The sequence below is a fragment of the Mirounga leonina genome, unplaced genomic scaffold (assembly GCF_011800145.1).
Source record: "Mirounga leonina isolate KUSES-001 unplaced genomic scaffold, KU_Mleo_1.0 Mir_169, whole genome shotgun sequence".
In the NCBI taxonomy this organism is placed as follows: domain Eukaryota; kingdom Metazoa; phylum Chordata; class Mammalia; order Carnivora; family Phocidae; genus Mirounga; species Mirounga leonina.
The window spans coordinates 6,560,805-6,574,138 of record NW_023270431.1 but is presented as its reverse complement, the minus strand read 5'-3'; positions in this window follow the sequence as shown (position 1 = coordinate 6,574,138).

The window sequence follows — 13,334 nt, the reverse complement described above, 5'->3', positions numbered from 1 at the left end:
ATTGCCAGTGTAATTGGTTGTGATGATACCATCCTGGAGTAGTGTGGTTTCCACAATCCATTATGACTGGTGGCCTTAGAAAAGACATCCATGTGAAGACAAAGACACAGTGGTGAATACCATGTGGTGACAAAGACAGAGTAGAGTTATACAGCTGTAAGTCAATGAACACCAGAGACCTTCAGCAAACAACCCACAGCTAAGAAGAAGCAAGGAAGTATTCACCGATAGATTTGCCAACACCTGATTTCAGCCTTCTAGCATCCAGAACCCTGAGACAATACATTTCTCTTGTTTTAAGTTACCCAGTTTGTAGCACTTTGTTACAGCATCCCTAGGAAACTGATATAGAACATTTTTAAATTTTTAATAAACTTTATATCTTAGAGAGGTTTTAAGTTCACAGAAAATTGGAAAAGAAGGTACAGAGAGTTCCTATATATTCTCTGCCCCACATACCACTGTCCCCTACAAGAGTGGCATATTTGTTCAAATTAATAAACCTACAATGACGCATCATTATTATCCAAAGTCCATGGTCACCTTAGGTTTCACTCTTGGTATGATACAAGCTATCGGTTTTGATAAATGCATAATGACAGATATCTAACATTGTAGTATCATACAGAATAGTTTCACTGCCTAAAAATCCTCTGTGTTCTATTTACCCTTTCTTCCTCCCTAATCTCTGAAAACCACTGATTTTATACTCTCCATAGTTTTGCCTTTTACAGAATGTCAAATAGTTGGAATCATAAATAATTGTAGCTGTTATAGTCTGAATTGGGTCCCCCTGTCCCAAATTTATTTTCTGAAGTCCTGACCCGCATTGCGACTACATTTGGAGATAGAAAATAATGAAGGTGAAATGAGGTCATAAGGATGGGGCACAAATCCAATGGACTAGCATCCTTCTAAGAAGGGAAAGAGACAGGGAAAAAGCCAGGGGCTGACAGCAAGAGGGTGGTTCTCTCCAAGCCAAGGACTTGGAGAGGACTTGGGAGAAACAAATTTATTTATACCTTGATCCTGGACTTCCAAACTCCCGAACTATGAAATAAATTTATGTTTAAGCCATCCGGTCTGTGCTATTTTGTCATGGCAGCCTTGGAGACCAATACGATATAGCCTTTACAGATTGGCTTCTTCCACTTAATAGGATGCATTTAAGGTTCCTCTATGTTTTTCCATGGCATGAAAGCTCATTTGTTTTTTATAGTTGAATGACATTCCATTGTCTGGAAGTGCCACAGTTTATTTACCCATTCCCCTACTGAAGGACATTTTGGTTGTTTCCAGGTTTTGACAATTACGTATAAAGCTTCTGCAAAGATTCCTGTGCCGGCTTTTTGTGTGAATGGAAGTTTCAACTCATTTGGGTAAATTCCAAGGAATGCGATTGCTGGATTGTATACTAAGAATATGTTGAGGTTGGTAAAAAAAACTGCCACTGTAGTCTAAAGTGACTGTCCCATTTTTTACTCCCACCAACAATGAATGAGAGTTCCTGTTGCTCCACAATGTGATTAGGTTTCTGTCAGTGTTTTGGATTTGGGCCATTGTAGTCAAAGTGTAGTAGTATCTTGTTGTTGTTTTGACTTGCAATCCTCTAAAGGTATATAATGTTAAGCATCTTTTACTATGTTTATTTGCCATTTGTATATCTTTGGTGAGGTGTTACTTTGCCTTTTTTTATGTTACAGATGATGGGAATATATTGGAGAGGTTTGGGGAAGGAGAAACATGATCTTACTTCTGTCTTAAAAGTGTAATTTGGACTAATGTATGGCAAAGTGACCTGAGGGGGAGAGATGGTCACAAGTGGTAAGAGGAGAAGAGGCACAGAAATTAGTTTGTCAATTTGGAGGCTATTACTGTAGTCCAGATGGCTTGCTCCAAAAGAATAGAACTGCAAAGAAGGAAAAGTGGTCAGCTTATATACAAATACTAATATGTCTTTCATGTAAAACCTGATTACTTTTATCCATTTTGTACACACACTATAGATTTCCTATTGGATGAGATGTGTTAGGTGAGAGGCAGAAAGCAGCAAAAGGTAAGGGGTGTCTAAACAAGTCGGTAATTATTGGTGCTGTTTGCTGTGTTATAAAGCTATGTCATAGGAGCAGTTTTAGGAGTAAAAATCAACATGATTTATTTGAGGTTCAACCCAATTCTTAATTTTTACCTCCAGATTGGTGTTACTTGGAAAACATGGGTTATTGATATACCTGCTTATCATTAATGAGAATTAAAATTTATGTAAATAATTTTTCATACTGGTTTATAATTCTGTAGTCAGGGCATTATCGTATGGAGTATATTCACCAACAGCAAGATTATCAATATTCTTGGATGAATAAATGTTCATTCGTAACACATTTCCATAATAGGAATCCTCCACAATGGCACTTGTGACATTTTGAGCTGGATAACTATTGTAGGGAGCGGTCTTATGCCTTGTTGGGTGTTTAGCAGCATCTCTGCCCTCTACTTTCTAGATGTCAGAAGAACACTTCACCACAGTTGTGACAATCAAAATTATCTCCAGACATTATCAAGTGTCCCCAGGGTGGAGGCAAAAATCATCCTGTTTGAGAGTTCCTGCTCTATAGTAAGCATGGAATGATTTCAAGTTTACTATAAAGCTATGGTTTTCAATTTGTGTTACAAGGGATTCTAAAATGCTGAGGAGATCTTATTTGAAAGTGTTTCATAGCTAAGGCATTAAAACAGGGAAAAAATGAAAATCACATAAGACCAAAAATAATATATAAATCATATAATTTATGTACACACACACATACACACACACATAAAACCAGAATCTAAGGAGGAAAACACAAATACAAACTAAATTTACTGATATGTATTTATGATAGTGAAATCAAGAATTAAATCTTTTTAGTTCCCCATAACATCTCAAGTATTAATGTCAGTTTGTGGATAGAAAACCATAATGAAAGAAGAAATGCAAATTTCTCTGCTTTAAGGGTTAATATGAAAATATAATGTTAGTTATATAAATGGCATCATCTAGCAGAAATTACATTTGATCCAAAAGAGAGATCATAAATTGAAAATAGGAATAGTCTTACTCAGGTGACATTTCTAAGATTTCCAAGATATAAAAGATATGACTAAAGTAGCTAGAGATTTTGATAATGATGAAAGAAATTATCTATGAGAAAGGCTTAAGAAGAAAAAATTAGTGAAATTTGAAATGAAATCTTAGGATTTGAATAAGCTCAGAAAAAATTTAAAGGATAACAAACTTAAAGCAGTATATATAGATGGCATTTGGGGGTATGGAGTAAAAAGTGTATTTTCAAATTTACTTTAGGAGAATAGATTTGTTTAATATATAAAAAAATAATTTTGATATTCATGTACAGACATACCTTGGAGATATTGCAGGTTTGGATCTAACCATGGCAATAAAGCAAATATCCCCCAATTAAGTAAATCGAATGAATTTTTTGGTTTCCCAATCCACATAAAGTTATATTTACAGTACACTGTAGTATATTAAGTTTGCAATGGCATTATGTCAAAAAAACCAATATGTATACCTTAATTTAAAGAGACTTTATTATTTAAAAATGCTAGCTATCATCTGAGCTTTTAGTGAATCATAGTCCTTTTGTTGTTGGAGGGTCTTGCCTCAATGTGGATGGCTGCTGACTGATCAGTGTGGTGGGTGCTGAAGGGTGGGGGGCTGTGGCAATTTTTAAAAATAGAACTATAATGAAGTTTGATGCATAAGTTGACTCTTCCTTTCACAAATAATTTCTCTGTAGCATGAGATGTTTGATAGCATTTTATCCATAGTAGTACTTCTTTCAAAATTGGAGTCCATCCTCTCAAATCCTGCTGCTGCTTTATTAACTAAGATTATGTAATATTCTACATACTTTATTGTCATTTCAACAGTCTCTGCAGCACCTTCACCAGGAGTAGATTCCATCTCAAGAAACCACTTTCTTTGCTCATTCGGAAGAAGCAACTCTTCATCCATTCCTCTTTGATCATGAGATGGCAGTGATTCAGTCCCATCTTCAGGCTCCACTTCTGATCTTAGTTCTCTTGCTATTTCCACACCTGCAGTTACTTCCTCCACTGAAGTCGTGAAGCCCTCAAAGTCATCCATGAGGGTTGGAATCAAATTTTTCCAATTCCTGTCCATGTTGATATTTTGACCTCTTCATGAAACATGAATGTTCTTAATGGCATCTAGAATGGTGAATCCTTCCCAGAAGGTTTAAATTTACTTTGAAGAAGTCAAAATCACTGCTTGATCCATGGACTACAGAATGGATGTTGTGTTAGCAACCATGAAAACAACATTCATTCCATTGTACATCTCCATCAGAGCTCTTGGGTAATCAGGTGCATTGGCAATGAATAATAATATTTTGAATGTTTTTTCTGATTTGCTTTTTTTCTGAGCAGTAGTTCTCAACAGTGGGATTAATATACCCAGTAAATCATGTTGTAAAGAGATGTGCTGTCATCCAAGCTTTGTTGTTACATTTTAGAGCACAGGCAGAGTAGATTTAGTGTAATTCTTAAGGGCCCCCAGCTTTCAGAATGGTAAATAGCATTGGCTTCAACTGAAAGTCACCAGTCACATTAGCCCCTTACAAGAAAGACAGACTATCCTTTGATGCTTTGAAGCCAGGCATTGACTTCTCCTCTCTAGCTCTGAAGTCCTGGATGGCATCTTACTCCAATAGAAGGTTGTTTCATTTACATTGAAAATCTGTTGTTTGGTGTGGCCATCGCCATTAATTATCTTAGCTAGGTCTTCTGGATAACTTGCTGCATTTTCAACACCAGCACTTGCTGATTCATTTCACTTTTATGTTACAGATATAGCTATTTTCTTAAACCTCATGAACCTTTTTTTTTTTTTTTCTGTAGGTTTCTAAACTTTTTCAGCCTTTATAGAATTGAGAAGAATTAGGCCTTTGCTCTGGATTAGGCTTTCAGTCAATGGAATGTTGTGGCTGGTTTGATCTTCTCTCCAGACCCCTAAAACTTTTTCCATATCAGCAATAAGACTGTTCGGCTTTCTTATTATTTGTGTGTTCACTGAATTAGCATTTTTAATTTCCTTCAAGAACTTTTCTTTTTCATTCACAATTTGGCAAACTGTTTGGTACACAAGACCCTGCTCTCAGCCTCTTTCAGCTTTCAACATGCCTTCCTCACCAGACTTAATCATTTCTAGCTTTTTAAAGTGAGAGACATACTACTTTTTCTCTTGAATATCCAGAGACCATTGTGGGGTTATTAATTGGCCTAGTTTCAGTGTTGTTGTGTGTCAGGGAATAGGGAGGCCTGAGGAGAGGGGAGAGATGGGGAAACAGCTGGTCGGTGGAATGATCAACATTTATTGAGTTCACCATCTTCTATGGGTGCAGTTTGTGGTACCCCAAAACAATTAGAAGAATAACATCAAAGATCATTGATCACAGATTATCATAACAAATATAATGACAAAGAAAAAGTTTGAAATATTTTAGGAATTGTTAAAATGACACAGAGGCATGAAGTGAACAAATGTTGCTAGAAAAAAGCCACCAAATGACTTGCTCAAAGCAGGGTTGCCACAAAAGTTCGTTCTGTAAAAAAAGTAGTATGTGTGAAGGGCAATACAGTGAAGTGCAGTAAAATGAGGTAGGCCTGTAATTATGTTTTAAAACGCATAGGGACAGAATCTATTTTACATATGCATTCATTAATATATGTTCTACCTAATATATGGACACAATTAAGTACCTGTGGATATAACATCAAACAAAATAGACAAATAACTCTTGTGTGGGAGATAGATAATAAATGAAGTAAATAGTGATGGGGTGATCCTTGCAGATATCTGGGGTAGAGAGACTGCAAAGGCAAAGACACCAAGGCGGTGGCATTCCTGGCTTGTTTGAAAAATAATAAAAAAAGACCAGTCTGGCCAAAGTGGAGTGAATGAGAAAGAAGTCATTAGGAAGTGAGTGATGAGGGGTGATAGAGAACTCCTTTATACTGAACCACAAGGGGAAAGCTTTTACTTCATATGGGAAGGGAAGTCCTTGAAGGTTTTCATTTTGGTTTTTTTTTAAGATTTTATTTATTTGACAGAGAGACACAGCAAGAGAGGGAATACAAGCAGGGGGAGTGGGAGAGGGAGAAGCAGGCCTCCCGCCGAGCAGGGAGCCCGATGTGGGGCTCAATCCCTGTACCCTGGGATCATGACCTGAGCCGAAGTCAGATGCTTAATGACTGAGCCACCCAGGCGCCCCCCTTGAAGGTTTTGGAGAGAATTAATAATATGATATTACTTATCTTTTAAAGGGTTACTCTGGTGCGCCTGAGTGGCTCAGATGGTTAAGCATATATATATATAATGTTAGGAAATAAAGTTTAATGTAAAAACTGAAAATAATGTCACTATAATGATTTGAATTAGAAATGAAATAGAGAATAGTTAAAGGTAGAATAAAGTCATTAATGAAACAAATAGTACAGCCCCAAAACTGAAAGGATAATTATAAATAAAGGTAGAATAAAGTCATTAATGAAACAAATAGTACAGCCCCAAAACTGAAAGGATAATTATAAATACTATTAATTTCCTTAGATTAAATTGAAAAATTAATTGCATTCTATTATTTTACAAATTACTATATGAAATAACCTAGGTTTAACCAGACTTACTGAATCAGAATATCTGGGGTAGGGCCTGGACTTAAGTACATGTTTTTAGAAAATGCTCCACAGGTGTTTCTGATAAACAATACTTAGAACCACTGCAACAAATTTATAACAAGAATTAGTTGGAGTCATTCAGTGACAAAATTTCCCTGTGACAGTATTTTCATGCCAGAGACCTTTCTAAAAATCACACATAAAATTTTGATATAAATCTTGTAAAATTCTTTGCTGAATTCAAGATGTTAGGATTTCTATATCCACTGGCCTATGTGACACAATGGTAATGGAAAGGAAATTATTTTGGTATGGTTTGCACAATGTAAGTTCATGTTGGTGCCTAGTGATCAACACTATAATTGTGAAATGCTCACAAACCGTCTGCTGCATAATCTGTTTTAGAATTGTGCCAAAGACACATGTCAAGTTTATTGGCTAATTGGTATGTAGTTTTAAAATCCCTATTTCCCATTTTGGAAAATTGCAATAATATTTAACTTCATTCTTTTGGATGTGGGTCGTTCTCCGTGGTTTCTTTCCTTGACTATTGTTCTGAAAGTACATATGCTTCTCTACTTCTGATTTGTAGATGTGAGCTTTCTTATAAATATTAGATTAGTTTCGTGTATTGTTTTATTCCCTGACCTGGGCATCAATATTTGAGTGTGATAATTTAAAAAAAAAATTTTTGCCCATTGTTTACAGTTTGACTACACTTCTTTCTGGAGATGACAAAAACTAATTAAGGAGAAGCAGGGGTATGCTCTTGGTCATCAAGTGATACTTCATTGTTTCTTTATTCAATAGGATCCATTTGCTTGCTTTAAGAAATTTATTCAATTTTTTTAACTTTTTTTTTTTTTTTTTACCTTATTAATTCCAGTCATTTGCTTCTGTGGCTTGTTTAGAAATGCCCAATTCATATTTTGCTCATTCCGATTTTTCTGAAGTTATTTAAATTATGATATCATAAAATTTAAATTTAAATTCTGATGGTGGTTTTTCAGATAACAGTTCTGACAGGAGCATAATCATCAACAAAAACAACAATCTTTTATTGATGGTTATCAGATACCAGGTATATATTTAGCATTTTAAGTGCATTATCTCATTTAATATTCATGAGATTGGAATTACTTTAGTATGTTATATAAATTTCCCAGAGCTGTGCAGGTAAAAGACCTGGAATTAACATTTTCTTTTTTCTTTTTTGCTTGTTTTGTTTTTTAATTGATAGACTTGCTCTTAGTGCACTTTTGGTTTCAGAGAAAAATTAAGCAGGAAGTAGGGAGAGTTCTCATATACACCTTTCCTGTTACCCCAGTTCCCCTACCATTAAAATCTTGCATTAATGTGGTACATTTGTTATGATGATAAGCCAATATTGAATCATTATTAAGCAAAGTTAATAGTTTGCATTAAGGTTTACTCTTTGTGCTGTACATTTTATGGGTTTTGAAGAAGGTATGATGATATATATCCACCATTACAGTGTCATACAGAATAGTTTTACTGTCCTAAAATATTCCCTGTGATCCACATATTTATCCACCCCTCTTTCCCCTTGAGCCCCTGGTTGGTAACTTTTTACTGTCTCCGTAGTTTTGCCTTTTCCAGAATGTCATAAAGTTGGAATAACATAGTATGTAGCTTTTTTCATTTGGATTCTTTCACTTAACAATATGTATTTAAGATTCCTCCAGGTCTTTTCATGGCTTAGTAGCTTGTTTCTTTTTAGTGCTAAATAATATACCAACGTCTGGATGTACACAATTTACCCATTTTTCCATTGAAGGACATCTTGACTGCTTCTAATTTTTGATGATTATGAATAAAGCTGCTATAAACACTTATGATATACACGGTTTTGTGTAGATGTAAGTTTTCTGTTCATTTGGGTAAATACCAAGGAGCATGATTGCTGAATTGTATAGTAAGAGTATGTTTAGCTTTCTAAGAAACTGCCAGACTCTCTTCAAAAGTGGTTATACCATTTTTTATTTCCACCAGCAATGAATGAGGATTCTTGTGGCTTCTTATCCTTGCCAGTATTTGGTGTTTTCTGTGTTTGGGATTTTGACCATTCTAATATGTGTGTAGTAGTATCTCATTGTTGTTTTGATTTCGAATCCTCTAATGACATATGCTGTTGAATATTTTTTCATGTGCTTATTTGCCATTCGTATATCTTTGCTGAGGTGTCTGTTCAGATCTTTTGTCCACGTTTTATTTGTTTCATTTTTTTCTAATTATTAAGTTTTAAGAGCTCCTTGCATTGGCTATTCTGGGTACCAGGTACTCTTCTATACACTTTCCATATACTATCTCAGTTACATCAAGTTTTAATATTTTTTAAATTAATACTTACCAATCTAAATTTAGAATTATAATAATAAGTGGAGTATCTTTACTCTTAGCAAGTTCTCTAGTCATTTATTAGAGATATCTTTTTATGTGTATTTTCTTTCTCAGGTAAGACTATTATAAAATCTTTTTTCTATTAAAATCACTGTAAAAGCATGCCAAATAAAATTTTAAATTAAGGAATACTTTCAAAGAAATATACTTGTGTAGTCAGTCATTCAAGTTAGTGTAACAATACTACCAAGCAGCAATCTTTATCAAATCAATAAATATTTTTTAAACACTTTACAAATGTGAGACACTGTGTTTTTTGTTTCTGTTTTTTTTTTTTAAGTAAAACTTTGTCTTCTTCAAAGATCTGAGGCTGTAGGGCATGAAGAAATACAACTACTTGGTGTAAGTGTCGTAGGTATTTTTCCTTTAAAAGTGGTTTTGATAAGGAAAAATCTGTGTCCTAAGATGGCTGACCAAGCCAGCAAGGGAGTCCCAGTCCCTGCCCTGGGGCTCTTCCCAGGTCTTCTCTCTGCTCTGCTTCCCACGCGCACCAATCTGGGTTCCTCTCCCTGCCCCACTTCCCGCACCAGCCAAGAGTGACCAGTGTGCTGAAGTAGAAATGTATAAATTACCCCCTTCGTTTGTGCTCAGGGCTCAGACCCTCCTCTGAACCTGCCAGCCTTAAATAAACCTCCTATCCCATCTCCGGGTGCCGCTTAGTTCTTCTGTCGAGCGATCCTGTCCAGGTTCCATAACAGTTTCATCCTTGAAATCCTGGGAAACATTTTTTTTTTCCCTCAGATTAAATTACCTCCTTTTGCTTTACTATTTTCCCTTTAACCTCAAAAATACCTTTCAGCCTAAAGCCAACTAGAAATTTAATGAATTTTGTGTTCACAGAGTATAAAATAAATTTTCTCAAATATAATGTTTTCTGTGGAAAAAAAATAGCCTATGAGAAAAGTAGCTGTTAAGTAAACCTAAAGAAAAAATCTTTTAAATATATGTGTGCATATTTTATTGATTGATTGATTTGATTTGATTTTTAAAATTTTGAATCTTGGTTTCATTTCTTGACTAATTATTAAAAACATTATGCCAGGCTCATATAATAAAATCAATGATACTAAATAATTACCTAACCTTAGTTGTAAATCATACTTTTCATAACATTTATTTTCCCTAGAACAGCTTTCTTATCTGTAGTAAATAATATTTGCTAAAATCAATAAGGAACAACTTTGTTTTATTAAACTGATTTATATATATATAGGCTATAATTGTGTCAATTAAACAATAAAGTGAAAGAAATATAACAGTATTTGCCTAAATAAAACCATTTTCTTCTCACCTCAATCAGTTCTCACCAAAGACCACATGAGATTTAGCAGAAAAAACTGGAGAACACAGAGTTAATACTGGCTTTCCTAATACAATCTGAGTATTCACTGGTAGACGTATCTCTGATCCATCTTCCTTTTAAAAATGCTTTAAGTGCCATTTTCATGCTGACAACTCTTAAATGTATTTCCTGACTTGGGACATACGTTCTAAACTCCAAACTTATCCATCCACTGCTGTGAAATCTTGTTGGACATCTTCCTGGTAAATTAAACTGAACTTTGCTTCTGTTTCCACCTGCCTACAATTTGTTTCTATTCCAGCCTATTTCATTTCCACCCTACTTTGCTCATCATCTCCTATGAACATTCTATCAGAAGTTTTTTTCTCTCTGTTTGAAATATGTCTTGAATCTGCCCAATAATCAACCTTCAATTTTGCTTTTTAATAATTTATCAACAGAGTTCCCAGTGACATTTTTTTACATCGAATATTCTGTCATCGTGCTGCTTTAAGCCTTCTAAGAGGCATCTATGGCAACTGAAATTTACCATGGTTTGTGGATGGATTCTTTTTTAAAAAAAAATTTTATTGTTATGTTAATCACCATACATTACATCATTAGTTTTTGATGTAGTGTTCCATGATTCATTGTTTGTGTATAACACCCAGTACTCCATGCAGAACGTGCCCTCTTTAATACCCATCATCAGGCTAACCTATCGTCCCACCCCCCTCCCCTCTAGAACCCCAAGTCTGTTTTTTAGAGTCCATCGTCTCTCATGGTTTATCTCCCCCTCCGATTTCTTCCCCTTCATTCTTCCCCTCCTGCTATCTTCTTTTTTTTTTTTTAACATATATTGTATTATTTGTTTCAGAGGTACAGGTCTGTGATTCAACAGTCTTGCACAATTCACAGCGCTCACCATAGCACATACCCTCCCCAATGTCTATCACCCAGCCACCCCATCCCTCCTACCCCCCACCCTCCAGTGGATGGATTCTTATAGGTTCTAGGCCTGTAAGATTAATCTTCTCCTAGTCATGCTCTTGCTCAGTGAATTGCATACTAGTTCTTTTCAAAGTGTCATTCCTGCCAAGCTCATTCCAGCATCTAGGCTTTTTCACATGTCTCAGTCATCAAAGCAGTTGTATACAGCTATATGTTTGGATGATAAAAGCTGGGTACCTTATGGATTGAGAAGGCAGGAATTGCAAATGAGGACAAACTTAATGAAAACAAGTATTATAAAATTATACAAATGTAATATTAACCTAATTTTAATTATCACTGGACTGTATTTTTTCCTTTGTATACTATACCTGGATATCCAAAAGTTGCTTTACATTTTTAAACTTATGAAATTCTATGGGGCGCCTGGGTGGTTCAGTTGGTTAAGCTTCCAATTCTCCATTTCCACTTGATTTCCATGAGTTCTCAGGGTTATGAGATCAGGACCCCCAGTGTGCTCTGTGCTGGGCATGGGGCCTGCTTGGGATTCTCTGTCTCCCTCTCTCTCTGCCCCCCCCTTCCCCTATAAATAATAAATAAATAAATAAACAAATAAACAAATAAACAAATAAAGTCAGTTATGAATTTCTACCTTGTACTAGATCATTTCCAATATTCAAATAAATTAATTATGAATTTTAGATTATTTGAGATGTAATTTTGCTTACATCTCTCTTAACTTATATTCTGAAAATAGTGTATACCTTTGTAAAAAGCATGATTATTAGCAGTAGTAATAACAGTATTCTTCTGTCAGTAGTTTAAGAGACACAATTTACTTATTTCATTATTTCTGATAGCCATACCTCTGATGGGCATTTGTAACTATGTATTATGTAAAATCAATACCACTTAGTGAATTAGCCTTCTTTTCCTTCTTCTAAATGTATATTTCTCTAATAACAAATAAGTGGAGAAAATGGTGATTAAATGCTTATCTGAGACATCTGAAATCATCATCATCTCTACCGTCATGTCTGAATAGGTAAATTTAACACATTGAGGTCATGAACATTATGTTATCATCATCCTTAATGTATTCTGAATATCGACTATAGAACAGGACTCTTTATAGCTGCCTGCTTTAAGGTACTTTCCCATCACACTTAAATGTAATCCCCTGGAGTGATTAGGTGTGAATAATTCAGAAAATTGCACCATGCTTGGGGTTTTAAAGCCACACACTGAAATCCAATACAAGCTTCATACGATTGGAGCCAATGTACTAACATCTACCTTAGTGATACCCCTGAAAAGTATAGATCTAGTGAAGAATTCACATTTGTTGCTTATATTTTGAATGTCAGGCAAATAGAAAACCATCCTAGAAATTTAAATATCATACATGGATTATGTACCCAGACATTCAGCAGAAACAAAATTAAATTCAGAATAACACAGAAGCCTATATAAGTATAAATATATCACTGGCACCAAATTAACTAGCCATCTGATATGTGCACTTAGATATGTATGTATATATGTATAAATGTGTGTGTACACACACATATTTAAACATAGGTGCATGTATATTAAAGCATTTCTGTTGATTGATGTTTTATGGATATAATATGTCACACTAGAATAAAATATCATTGTCTAAGGAAATGGTTGTTTGAATATATTAATCATTATCTGATGTAACATATTTTTATACTTCCCTCTCCCTAGAAGTATTCCTTTAAAAAGAAAAAAAGTTTCCCCAAGATTTAAAAACTCCATTTGTAAAAAAAAAGCTCGTGATTGTGTTCCTTTATATTTAACGATGAGGAATGGCCCATCTCATCACACAGTTGGGCTGAACGTGGATAAATGTTGATTGAGTGTCCACTTCACAAAACATCCAACTAGAACAGTGTTTCATTCAGAAATTGTGAGCTTGAAGGGTGCCTGGGTGGCTCAGTTAAGTGGCTGCCTT